General features: G+C 43.2%; 1 pseudogene; it reads left to right on the top strand.

Annotated features, from left to right (window-relative positions):
- Positions 1–331: 331 nt before the first annotated feature.
- On the top strand, positions 332–394 carry LOC148755758 (U6 spliceosomal RNA; annotated as a pseudogene).
- Positions 395–13,659: the final 13,265 nt, after the last annotated feature.

Here is a 13,659-nt window from a genome sequence, read left to right as displayed (position 1 = left end):
CCTATGTATCTCCATTCTCCCTCATTTATGTTGTCACAAGTTACATCTTTGTATGCCCAATAATAGATTTTTAATTAATTTTTATGCATTCATATTTTCAATACCATAAGAAATAAAATATGGGATTGTAAACCAAAAATTTAATAAATAAAAAGTAAAGAAATTAGAATATTCAAAAGCAATCATGTATAGTGAGGAATTTAGAAAACCACACACACACATCTGGAACAAAATGCATACTGAGTAAAGACCTGAGAAGACACTAAGCTTTCATCCTGATACCTAGGACTGATACCTAAGCACACTGCAAGACTGATTAAAAGTCAGGATTGTGCTCATATACTTTGGCAGCACATATACTAAAATTGGAATGCTACAGAGAAGATTAGCATGGTATTCATGGTAACTTCTCTTTCATTTCTCTTTTTATCTTCGTGTGTCTAGCCAAGAGTTTATCAATTTTATTAATATTTTCAAAGAATCAGCTCTTTGTTGCGTTATTTTTTTCTATCGTCTTTTGCTTCTCTATTTCATTTAGTTCTGCTCTAATTTGTATTATTTCCTTCCTTCTGCTGAGTTTTGGTTTCATTTGTTCTTTTTCTAGTTCTTTAAGATGTAATGTTAGGTTGTTTAGTTGGATTTTTCTTGTTTCTTGGGATAGGTCTATAATTATATACACTTCTCTTTTACATAAATTATTCCTTTTGCTGCATCCCAATAATTTTGATATGATGTATTTTCATTCTCACTTGTTTCTGTGTATCTTTTGATCTCTCCTCTTATTTCTTCTTTGATCCAGTCAATCTTTAACATAATAGCATATTGTTTAATCTCCACATATTTGTGGGTTTCCCCACTTTCTTTGTGCAATTGATCTTCAGTTTCAAAAACTTGTGGTTAGAGAATATGCTTGGTATGATTTCAATCTTCTTAAATTTATTGAGACTGATTTTATGTCCCAATATATGGTCTATCCTTGAGAATGTTCCATGTACACTAGAAAAGAATATATAGACTGGTGTTCAAGGATCAAGTGCTCTGTAAATGTCTATTATGTCCATTTGGTATAATATGTCACTTAAAGCTGAAATTTCCTTACTGATTTTCTGTTTAGATGACCTATCCATAGCAGTCAATGGCATATTCTGGTCCCCTACTATAATTGTGTTTTGTCTGTTTCTCTCTTTAGTTCTGTTAGTAGTTGCTTTGTATATTTTAGTGCTCCCTGATTGGGTACATATATATCGATGTTTTATGTCTTCTTGTTGTATTGTCCCTTTATCATTATGAAATGTCCGTCTTTCTCTTTTGTTACCTTTTTTATCCTCAAGTCTGTTTCATCAGATATAAGTACGGATAAACCTGATTTTCTCTGGATATCATTTGCTTGGAGTATTTTTTCCACTCTTTCATTTTGAGTCTGTATTTGTCCTTAGAGCTATGATGTGTCTCTTGGAGGCAACGTATGGTTGGGTTTTGTTTTTTGATATAATCTGCTACTCTCTGACTTTATATTGGTGAGTTCAGTCCATTTACATTTAGGGTGGTTATTGCTATATGAGGATTTCTTATAGCCATTTTATCTTTTGTTTTGTGATAACTTGGTGTCTCCATTGTTTTTTTGCTTTTTGTTTCTGTCTGTTATTTTAGCTTGGTGGTATTCTATAAATTTTCCCAGTATCTCTTTTATGTTATGTGTCTCAGTTCTGAATTTTTTTTCGAGTGGTTATCATTAAGTTTATATAAAAGAAAGTTTCATATATGCAATAGTCCTTTTTCTTCAGCATGCTTCTTATCTCCATTCCCTTTGCAAATTCAGACCTTTACTCTCTCCTCTTTTATGTTTTTGTTGTCGCAAATTATCCCTATTTATGCTGTGAGTTGATTTCTGAGTTGCAGTAGAAGTAGTCTTCTTCATCTCTTTTTCTTTTTTTATGTTTTTATCTTCCTTACCCTTTATATTATGTTTGAGTGTATAATGCCCTATTCTGTGTAGGGGTTGCCATTTCCTGCTTCTGTCTGTCTGTTAGTAGTCTTGCTCATGATTTTGTATCTTTTTGATTTTTTTGTTTCAGGTCAAATAGCTTTCTTCAGTATTTCCTGTAATGCAGGTCATGTGTTAGAAAATTTCCTCAGCTTCTGTATGTCTGGAAAGGTCTCTGTTCCTCCTTCATATCTAAAAGATAACTTTGCTGAATATATTATTCTTGGCTGGTAAGTTCTTTCTTTCAATAGTTTGAATATTTGATTCCACTCCCTCCTGGCTTGTTAGAGTTTCTGCTGAAAAATCTGATGATAATATGATGGGCTTTCCTTTGTAGGTTACTGTCTTCTTTTCCCTGGCTGCCTTGAGGATTCTTTCTGTCATTAATTTTTGACAGCTTCAATAAATGTACCTTGAAAAAGGCCTGTTGGGATTGAGGTAATTAGTTGTTCTGCTTGCTTCTTGGATTTGAGGGTCCGGTTCTTTTCATAGGTATGGGAAGTTCTTGTTGACTATTTGTTTGAATATACTCTCTGTTCCCTTCTCCCTGTCTTCTCCTTCTGGTATGCCCATTATTCTTATGTTGCTCTTTCTGATGGAGTCAGATAGTTCTTGTAGAGTTCTTTCATTTTCTTTAACTCTCAGGTCTCCCTCTTCTTTCATTTGTGTCATTTTCAGATTTCTGTCTTTGATATCACTGATTCTTTCCTCCATCTTGTCAGCTCTATTAGCTAAGCGGGCTATTTCATTTGTCATCTCTTTTACTGAGCTCTTCAGCTCCAGAATTCTTATTTGGTTCTTTTAAAAATTTTCAATCTCTTTGGTAAAATATTCATTTTGTTTGTTGATTTTATTTCTGAGTTCATTAAACTGCCTATCTGAATTTTCCTGCATCTTGTTGAATTTTTTTCAGAACTGCAATCTTTAATTCTTTGTCATTTAAGTCACATATTTCCATGTCTTCAAGTTCATTTTCTGGATATTTTTCATTTTCTTTCCAAGCTGCCTTGTTACCTTGGTTATTCATGGCAATTGATGGATTCCTCTTCCTGGGCATCTACAGGAGTGGATTCTGCCTCAGGTTGATATGAAGAGGTATTTCTTTTGCATTCCAGTAGGTGGCGCTGGAGCATTTTGTTTTCTCTTACAGTGTTCTGGCTTCTCAGCTTCTCCCACAATGGGAAGTTTCCTGAGAGGTGGGCTTCTCCTCTGTGATCAGGCTGCCTAAGTCTCAGGGCACTGCCCCTGTGGGAGGATGTGGTAGGTGATGGGGTTCTGAGCCTCTGAAACCTCAATGCTGCTCCTGCATCCGGATGCAGAGTTTGGGTGTTTCAGCAGCCCTGGGTGCCCCTGCGGGGATCATCCAGGAAAGGTGGGGGCGGGGTGAGCTGGGAGAGACTGGCATGTGTGTTTGTGACTCTGAAAAATGGTGACTTCCAGCCCACAGCTGTCTTGCCCCTATAGTAACTTCCCTGTCACTGGAATTATCCGCACTTGTGCGTCTGCCAGTCCAGAACTGTCTTTCCAGTTCTTAGGGCTGTAGGTACTCTACTCTTGAATCTGAAACTGCTACAGTTTCTTCTAGGGCCCACTACTAACACTGGGAGGGTGATGGGGAGACAGCTCTGGGACATTGGAGGGAGGTGACCAGGCTCAGTGTTTTTGTTTTCTGCAGGGCAGTGAGGGCTTGAACCACAGTTCTCACCCTTCTCTGTTTGGTCTTTGCCCCAAGGTCTCTGCCCAAATCACTGGGTTCAGCGTATTATATTGTCGTGCGGGAGACCCTGCTCGCTGCGCCATTTGTCGTGCAGGGAGTCCAGCTGGGTCTCTGCTCCTGCTCCCCACACAAGAACGCAGGATATGGTGAGGCCAAAAAGGAACACCCACAGAGCCATAGATGGGGGAGTCATACCACTATATTCTCGCTGGTGGCATCCGCCTCTCTGCAATCTGTTCTTGCTAGCTCAGCCACCATCTTCTTGCTAGGCCCCATTTTTTTCTCTTTTTGCTAGTGTAGCCACAGCAGTTATATTAGTGGCCAATGGCTCGCTGGTTACAGCTGACAGCCAACTAGCCACAGCTGATGGCCGTCCAATCACATTGATGGCCATTTACTACCTGAGCCAGCACCTGTCTATGTGAGGCCGAGAGCCTGGAAACTGCTTTCTGGGGCTCTGTCCCCACATATATACTGATGTCATGCAGGGTGGCATGTGGGGTCTCTGGTCCCGCTCCCCACATAAAATGCAGGATATGGTGAGGCCAAAAAGGAACACCCACGGAGCCATAGATAGGGGAGTCACAACACTACAGTCTCGCTGGCAGCTGGGTTGGAGACACAGGAGGCAGGAGCCACACTATCCGCAACCCGCCATCCACTTGTCTCTGCCAAACAATTTCACTTGCTAGCAATCCGCTTCTCTGCAATCTGCAATCCACACTCCGCCGCTTGCTACCTCAGCCACCATCTTCTTGCTAGCCCCCGTTTTCTGCTAGCATAGCCACAGCAGTTATATTATTGCCCAATGGCTCACTGGTTACAGATGACGGCCAACTGGCCACAGCTGATGGCCATATAATCACAGTTGATGGCCATTTACTACCTGAGCCAGCACCTTTCTATATGAGGCCGAGAGCCTGGAAACTGCACTCCTGGCTCTGTCCCCACAACTGATCCCTCTGATCCCTCAGGAAGGAATGCTGGGGGCTCCAGAGAGTGAGCCTACAGTCTCAATTCTCCCCTCTCCCAGAACTTCAGTGAGTTCCCAGCTGTGGCCCACATCTCTGCACTTGCCTCTTCCATCCTCCCCTGCTCGCCCTGTTTTGCCCACCTTCAGATGCTCCAATGTCTCTCAGGTGTAGTTACCTTTCCCCCAGATGCCTAACCATTAACAGAAAAGATTCATAAAGCACTTTTCTACACAGCCTCTCTCTACCCCCTTACCAACTACTCCCTGCTCAGCAGGCTCTAAACTGGGTTATATTCCACCATTGCACTAAATGGTCACCAGCACCATCCTTTTTCTTAAATTCAATAGATACCTGATTTCTAGAAATAGCTGACATTGTTGGTGACATCCCCTCAAAGTACTTTTTGCCTTGGGTCCTGATCTTCCTTGTAGCTTCCTGACATCTCTTGCGTAGTCTCCTTGTGTAGTGCTTTCCTCTGTCCATTCTTTAAATGCTGCTACTGCTTCCAGGGCTGGCCTGGTCCCCTTTTCAGCCTCTCTCTTCCAAGCTGATGTGGTTCACATCAATGGTCTCACTGCCAGCCCAGAGCCGATGCATTCCAGATCTGAATGTTTCGCTCGAATCTCTCTCCTGAGTTCCAGACCCCATGTCCAGTTTCCCATTTCCTCCTTCCATTTGGACACCCAACCAGTACCTTGATCTCAATTCATGCAAAGCTGAGATCATTGCCCACCTCCCCACACTTTAACTCCCCTTCTTTAGTTTTCAGCTCTGGGCCTTTAAGATCCACGAGAGCAGCAATCAGGTTCATTTGATCATCTCTGCACACTTGCCACATAGACCAGTGTCTGGTCCAGATTAGACACTAATCAGAGCGAAGTGAAAGCAAGACAATCCACCCAGTTATCCACACGAGACAGCATGATACACTCTTCCCTCTGTCACTCTGGAATACAAACTTAGATGCTACTTGTAGGCGACCATGATTGCTCAGCTGATTGCTGCAACAGCATCCTCACGTGTCTTCCTGCCGTTTCTTCATGCCTCCAACCCATTCTCCACATTACTGGCAGGGAGGTCTTTCCTAAACGTAAACCAGTAACAGGAAAGATTCATAAAGCACTTTTCTACACAGCCTCTCTCTACTCCCTTACCAACTAGGTAATGCTAGCAGCAAGGCCATAAACATCTCAGTAAGAACCTATGTCTAGCTCACATAAAGTCAGAAATGGGTGTTCCAAGCGGTGACTCAGAGAACTAGGGTCTTGGCACATTCAACACCCACCTTCTCAGGATACTTCGGAAGAAGAAAGAGCATGGTGGGCAGTGCATGGAAATGGCACACTCCACTTCTGTCTGCATTCTGCTGGCAAGAACTCAGTCTCACGTCCATGCCTGATTGCAAGGAGCCTAGAACATAAGGTCTAGCTTTGTGCCCAGATAGAGGAGGACCTGAGTCTTGAGATCAGCTTTGGTAGTCTCTCATTGCTTTTAGGACAAAGATTAAATTCCTTCATAGAGCTAACACGGTGTGTTATGAACTGAGTTTTGTTCCATCCAAAATTCATATTCAAATTTAGTACCTCAGTATGTGACTGTACGATCATGTGCTGCTTTATGATGTGTTGGTCAATGACTCACTGCGTATGTAATTGTGGTCCCATAAGATTATAATGAAGCTGAATTTTCTGTCATGAATGGAAGGACATGTGCTTCAGGAGGGATTTTTTTCTCTCTGATGGGACCGATATCTGTGGAGTTTGGCAATAGACACCTTTTCTCTCCCAGCACCTTAATTTTGAGTGCACAGATTCCACCCCAGTCAGGCAGCCACGGAACCATTGCAGCACAGAGAAGCCTGCACAGAAGCCCTCCCAGAGCTAGCCTGATGGTCTCAGAGCACAGTGCTATACATTCTTTGCTGAGGACCTAAGACCCTGTACAAGGACACAGGTCCACAGGAGCCATCTTAACAAGTATTAAGTGTCACTGACACTTTAGTGAAAGCTTTCTGGTGGTGTGGAGCCAGCCTGTACTTCAAAATATTTTCAGGTTGTAATGACATAAAGCATAGGTAAGTTTTATTTCTTCCATCAATTCAATGCCAGAGAGAATCCTGTACTCCAGATATGGTCAATGGAACCCAAAACAAATTTCTATAGTCGTAATACTGAGTCCTCGGATCTATATCCTCTCCATGCTAAACGCCCCCCTTTGTTTTTTGCACGAGTACCACTTAATCTGATCACTGCTCCGGCATACAATAGCCAAAATAACATCACCATGACAAGCCCTGGTAGGAGGGGAACGGGTAGGAGGCAGACAGGGGAAAGGAAGCTAGGGCTGTCAGACTACAGTCAATGCTTTCCCACAAACCCATCCTTTGTCCTTCCTCATCTGTTAGCCTGGATGGGTGTTGTCCCCCTACTCCAGGTGGGCGATCAGTGGCCTGGTCTGCCCACTCCCTAGCCCTCACCCCACCCCTGGCATTACCCAGCATGCACAGGGCCTAGCCCAGAGTCCTCCCGCAACTTAACCTGTTCCATAATGAAATGATGTTCTACCAGTGTTTTGTCCTTGTTTTCCTTACATGTTAAGGAGTCTCTACCGCTGGAAGTTTCAGGACAGGTGGGCATGGGGAGGGTGAAGATAGCCAGGATCCGAAGATGGATCTCTCCAAGGAGGATGGCTCTTGGTGCCCAAGGGCCTGTACCACCATCTGGGACCTTGGGCCTGGGTGGACAGGATGAGGCAGTATTCGGTACAGTAAAATGCCTGGTGTGAAGTAAGCTGGCCCAGAGATTAATTCCCAGACCTCAGGGTGATGGGATGGGGGATAAGAAGAGCATTCTCCCAGGTTTGGGAGAATCCTGGGCTGCCCAGATCATTCCTCAACCCTGCCCCTGAGGCCCTGTGGCCCAGCCCAGAAGAGGAGAGAGGGTCCCTGGGAGCTTTAGGAGAGGGGATGGGAACCTGGTCTACGGTTTTGGTTCTCAGCCAGCTGTTGCCAAGTGTCTCCCAAGGGAACCCTGGGGCCCAGTGTTCCTTTTGGCTTTGGGGGAAGGCAAGGAAAGACTAACGGGATCCAGGGATCTGGTGTGTGTCTGGAATTAGGAAACAAAGATAGAGAGGGCTGGGTTGTTTAACTGCAATCGCACTTGTAGGGACAACACCTCGATGTCTGTTTTCTCAAGGGCATGGCTCTTGATCCCTATTCCGAGAACCACACAGTAGAGTAGAAGCTGGGAAGGGTCAGGGAGGGAAGGCACTGAGAACCAAGAGGTTATATACTTATATGAGCACTGATTTTAGACACTGACTACCTGGGACCTGGAATTAGTCCCTGGCCTGGCGTTCTGGCAGATGAGCTCTATGCCCCCTCCCACCTCCTGGGAGGCCTCTTCTCTGGGGCAGTGGAGGGTCCCAGAGGTGAGCTGCAGACGGCAGCCCCAGGCTGGGACCCAAGGGAAGAGCCCTGCCTCTCTCAGGCCAGAGCCTGGGGCAGCACAGCTCCCAGCCAGGCATCCTTGAACATCCTGCTGCTTCATAGAGGGGCCTGCCCTTGAGCATAACACACTTTCAGACACATAAGGAATGATCCATTTCTCACTATGCTCACCATGGAGGCCGCTCTGAGGCAAATGGCACCCTTGCCACCCATCGTTTTGAGAAACTAGGTGAAGAAAACCTTTCACACAATGTGTTTTTACTCCCAAATGTCTCCTCTGCTTTGGCCAGGCTCTTTCTGGGCAAAAAGAAAACACCACAGCCCAAATGCCCAGAGGCCTCCACCGCAAAAGGAGGAAGAATTGGATGTAGTCATTGGAGCTGTTTGCCAAAAGTTTTTGGTTTTGCTCCCTTCTAGCCCATGGCGTAATTGTTCTGTTAGGCTCCCTTGTGGGACCACATGACCGGTTCTGGCTATCGAGTTGCCTGTAAGAGAACATACACAGAATTATTTAATTATTTAATTATTTAATTGAACATACACAGAATTATTTATTTAATTTAATTATTTAATTAAACAATTATTTAATTATTTAATCCTCTAGAATTCTTTTTGTCCCTCTAGCACGGCATCAGCAACATTTGAGGTGATGGCTACTGCATTGGCCTGGGTCCCCCAGCACCCCTGTCTATGACTGATGGGCATATAGCCTGAAGAATGAATGACTCTGTTGTTTTAAGCCACAGAGATTTGGGGGTTATTTGTTACCGCAGTGTAACCAACCTTATCCTGACTGATACGATCATACCTTATTTTTTCCACACCTTCATAGAGCTGCTCATGGGGACTTCAGCCAATGCTACTGGAAAGGCACAGGAACTGAAAAAATGTGGTAGGACCTTGTAGGTCTGTGATAATTTCCTCCAGGGCTCACTTTTTATAAAATCTCAGAGATTTTGTTGTCTTGTGGGAAGGCACTAGGCTTGGAGTGAGTTGATCCGCGTTAAAGTCCAGGTCTTGCCTCTGATTCACTATGAAACTTTCCAAATCTCATAACTTCTCAGAGCCTTCTAAAAAATACTATCAGGGCCCGCCCGGTGGCTCAGGCGGTTGGAGCTCCGTGCTCCTGACTCCGAGGGCTGCCAGTTCGATTTCCGCGTGGGCCAGTGGGCTCTCAACCACAGGGTTGTCTGTTCAATTCCTCGACTCCCGCAGGGGATGGTGGGCAGCACCCCGTGCAACTGGGATTGAGCCCGGCACCTTGAGCTGAGCTGCCGCTGAGCTCCTGGATGGCTCAGTTGGTGGGAGCGTGTCCTCTCAACCACAAGGTTGCCGGTTTGACACCTGCAAGGGATGGTGGGCTGTGCCCCCTGCAACTAGCAATGGGAACTGGACCTGGAGCTGAGCTGCGCCCTCCACAAGTAAGACTGAAAGGACAACAACTTGAGGCTAAACGGCACCCTCCACAGCTAGGATTGAAAGGACAACAACTTGACTTGGAAAAGAGTCCTGGAAGTGCACACTGTTCCCCAATAAAGTCTTGTTCCCCTTCCCCAATGGAGTCTTTAAAAAAAAAAAAAGATAATCTCAGTTTAACCCACTACAAATGAGATATTTGTAATCCAGTGAAATGTGTAAGTAAAAGTGCTTTATAAACTGTAAAATATTGTGTATATTTGTCATGTCCAGCGCAACACGGGCAATGAGGGACGAAAAGAGGCGGCTTCGGGTTAAGTTTTAAAAAAGAAAGAAACAGACTTAATGCAGTTAAATCTCAGAAGGCCGAGGCCTCACAGTCATGAAAGACTGGAGCCCAGAATCAAGCTGACTAGTGGCTTTTATTGATATTTACATAAGGTATTAGCATTATTTATTCCACGGTCTGTGAATCTCATACATCTTAATAGAAAACCTATTGGAGTCAATCACCCTTGCCTGCAGACAGCTGAACAGTAAGTCTCAACTTCCCCAAGGGACAAAACCTATATGCATATGAATAGATGGAGAGCACCCCATTGAATCACTTCCCTTGCAGGTTTTGGGAAGGAACAGCAGCCACAGAGGCTGAGGCTTTCCTTAGCCTGAGGAAGGTGGGGGATGTGCCGACCTCTGTGAACCCCGGGCGTTCTTCTGTTGGTCCCCACGTGACTGCATCTGGCTTGAGTTGTTCCTTCTGTGAGGAATCTTACTCGTCATTGACTGTCCAGTCATCTTTCTGGGACCAAACAGGGAGGCATAGGATGCAAACACAAAGGTTTAGCAAAGTCCCTGAAAAGATCATCTTACAGACTTTCCTTTCTATGGGGGCAGGTAGAAGGAAACAAAAGGTTAAGCTGTTGTGTGGCTACATATAGTAGCTATAAAAATATTGGCTGTATAATTGCTGAAGAAAACAAATCCAACTTTTACACTGAAACTCATATTGTAGATGGAGCAAGTGTTGCCTGGCCTAGAATTAGTTCTGAATGTGGGCAGAATCCACACCAGACATACAGCTGCAGGAGTGTGAGGAACTTCTGCCTAATGCAAATTGATGCAGTTTTGAGGGTTCTCTGTTGGATGCCATCTGTCCTGGGGTGCTCATGTGTCCCATCTTTTGCAGTGAGGATTCTACTGGGTGAGACTTCCTTGTCCTACCATCTTGCTTTGTCTTCCCAGAGTAAATAATTTCCTGTCCCTCCCTCCCTCTCTGCAAGTTCCCCTCTGTATGTCATGGAATTCTAGAAACTTGCATCTGGAATGGACACTAGAAACACGGGCTTTGGAGTTGTCCTTTTGGCCACATAGGAAATCTCTTGGTGATTTTTCATTGTTTTCATGGTACTTGCTTGCAATGTTTTAACTTTTGCTTACTACACATGTAGTTTTAACTATCAGTATAATTCAATACAAAGCAAATAATGATGTGTATATTGAAGTTTGCACATAGATTAGTTCTCCTGCAAAAGGAGTAAGGAGGGACAGAACAGTTTTAAAAGGTAGCCTACTATTACAACAAACAAACATCTCCTATTTAGCTTCCACTAGGATTTTAATTAACTTAACTTTGGTTGGTGCATATGTGGGTATTTTTTAAAACCTCTCCAGGTGATTTCTATGTACCACCAACCAGGGTTGAAAACAGGGATCTAGCCCAGCAGTTCTTCAAAATGTGGTCTTTGTATGAACAACATTGGAATCACCTGGGAATTCATTAGGAATGCAAATACTTGAGCATCCCTTCCCAACTTGAGCAACTCTGAGAAAGAGAGCCTCCAGGAGCAGGTTCTGAGGTATGCTCAAGTTTGAGAACCACTGATCTGGCTCAGAGGCTCAGAGGTTAATAAGCAAGTTGATGTCACTTCTAGTTCTAGCCACTGTGGAGTCACAAGCATTAGATTTACACTCCCATTATGATTGACCATAAGGCTGGGCAAGATGTGAACCAACTGCTTTCAGGTACTGGGCAGACAGTGCAAGGCTGTGATCTTTGAGATAGTGCAGCACATGAGATGTGGTCCACATTGTGTCTGGGGACAGCACGGGGAAGAGGAGCCCAAACAGAAAGGAGCAGTCTCACTGGGCAGAACAAACAGAGATCTGCTTGGGGCAACGTACATTTGCAGGACATGGCACCAGCGAAGAGGGAGAAACACAGAAAAGGAGCCCTCAAAATATGCATAGGAGGTTCCTTTAGTCTTTGACTGAATACTAAGCTGCAAGCACAGGATGAGATTCTGTGACATTTGGCAGAGTACAGACTGGGTCAAGTGGGCTGAACCGAGATTCCAGATGCATGGCAGTGGACAGTGTTAAATTTCCGACCCACTAGAGTTAAGTAACCTCTGCTGAACACCACGAGCATTTAGCTGAGAGTCCAGAAAGACTCTGACTTAGAACTAGGGTTAATATAGCCCCCTAAACATGGTTATTATAGAGCCTCCCCAAAACCTAACCCTTGAAGCATCAAGCTGAGCCATCAAGTAAGAACAAAACTCAACTCTGTTGAAAGGAAAGCAACAAAATCAATAATGTCTAGCATAGACTACAAAATTATTAAATATACAAAAGGGTAAGTAAATATGACCAATAACCAGGAAAAAAAAAGCAGTTAATAGAAACAGACACAAAAATGACACAGTTGGTGGAATTAGCAAAGATTGCAATACAGCTGTTATCAATATGTTAAAGGATTTAGAAATATGTGGCATAGTGAGTGAACAGATGGGGAAACACAATAGAGAAACAGAAACTATTTAAAAAAGGAATTCTAGAACTGAAAATTTTGAAATGAAAAATTTAGTAGATGGGCTTAACAGATTGGACATTGCAATAAAAAAATCAGTGAATTATATACATCATGACTTTTACCCCTAAATATTTCAGTATGCATTTGTTATTCTTAAAGAGAACATTTTCCTACCTAACCATAATACCATCTTCACACTGACCGAATAGAGGAACAATTATTTCCTCAAACTCAGTCCATATTCAGGACCACTCCCTGTGGTCCTGTAAATACTGTTGAATTCAGTAGTGGGCCTCTTCGTCTTGCCTGTCTGTTGTGCAGGGAGTCCTTTGTGGAGTTATAGTTGTTTGATTTGTTGTAAATTCCAGGGCAGATTTCCAGAGGCTCACCTCACGCCGCCATTTTGATGACGTCCTGTAAATACTGTTTACAGCTCGTTTCTTCAAATGAAAACCCATTCAAGAGTTATGCATAGTATTTCATTGTTATGTCTCTTAAAACTCTGTTATCAGGACGGCATCTGAGCATCCTGTTCTCTTCATTTTCTGAGACACTGACACAGAAGAGATCATTCTTGTACAATGTCCCATAAGCAAGATTGCTTTTTAGTTGATTTCAGCTAAAACTGGGTTAGGAGAAGATGCACAAAATCAACTATTTCTGGATCTTTATGATTTTAGCTGCTAAATAGCTAGAGTTGTCCTACCTATAAATACTTCACTTTAAAAAATAGCACATGGACTTTATTCAGTGTCCATAATTACATTTCTATGCCATCTTTTCATTTCAATGTCAACTACATCACTTTTTTTATGCCTTCTTCCTTTCATGTCATATATAGAAAGGCCTCTTGACACTAAGGTTATATAAATAATTACCTATATTTTTCTTTAGAGTTTTTATAATGCTATTTTTTTGTATTAATCTACTTTGGAATTTATTTCAGACTAACATTTGAGAAACCAAGTCTTTAAGGTAACAAGTTTTTTGTGTTTATTAAAAATAGTGAAGATGCTATATTAATTAATTCAGTTTTATCGGACAAAGACATGGCAGATTTCCCCCCAAATACCCTGCATATGTAGCTCTGTCTTGAGGAACAAGTCAACTTGCATGACTAGAGCAGGGACAGCACAAAGTGTTCCAAATGCCCTTTGATTAATTAACCACAAATGATGAACACAAGTATGTGTACATAACAGGTTTAATAGCACTCAGAGCACTTCTGCTCGCATTCAGATCAGATGTGCTGTTTGTCATTTCTCTTCATTGTTGATTACTTATGAGCAGAGTAAGTTTTAGTCTATC

The sequence above is a fragment of the Rhinolophus sinicus genome, chromosome 14 (assembly GCF_057876585.1).
Source record: "Rhinolophus sinicus isolate RSI-liver-muscle chromosome 14, RSI-T2T, whole genome shotgun sequence".
NCBI lineage: Eukaryota > Metazoa > Chordata > Mammalia > Chiroptera > Rhinolophidae > Rhinolophus > Rhinolophus sinicus.
The sequence above is the reverse complement of the archived record's forward strand: the minus strand, read 5'-3'. Positions and strand labels throughout refer to the sequence as shown.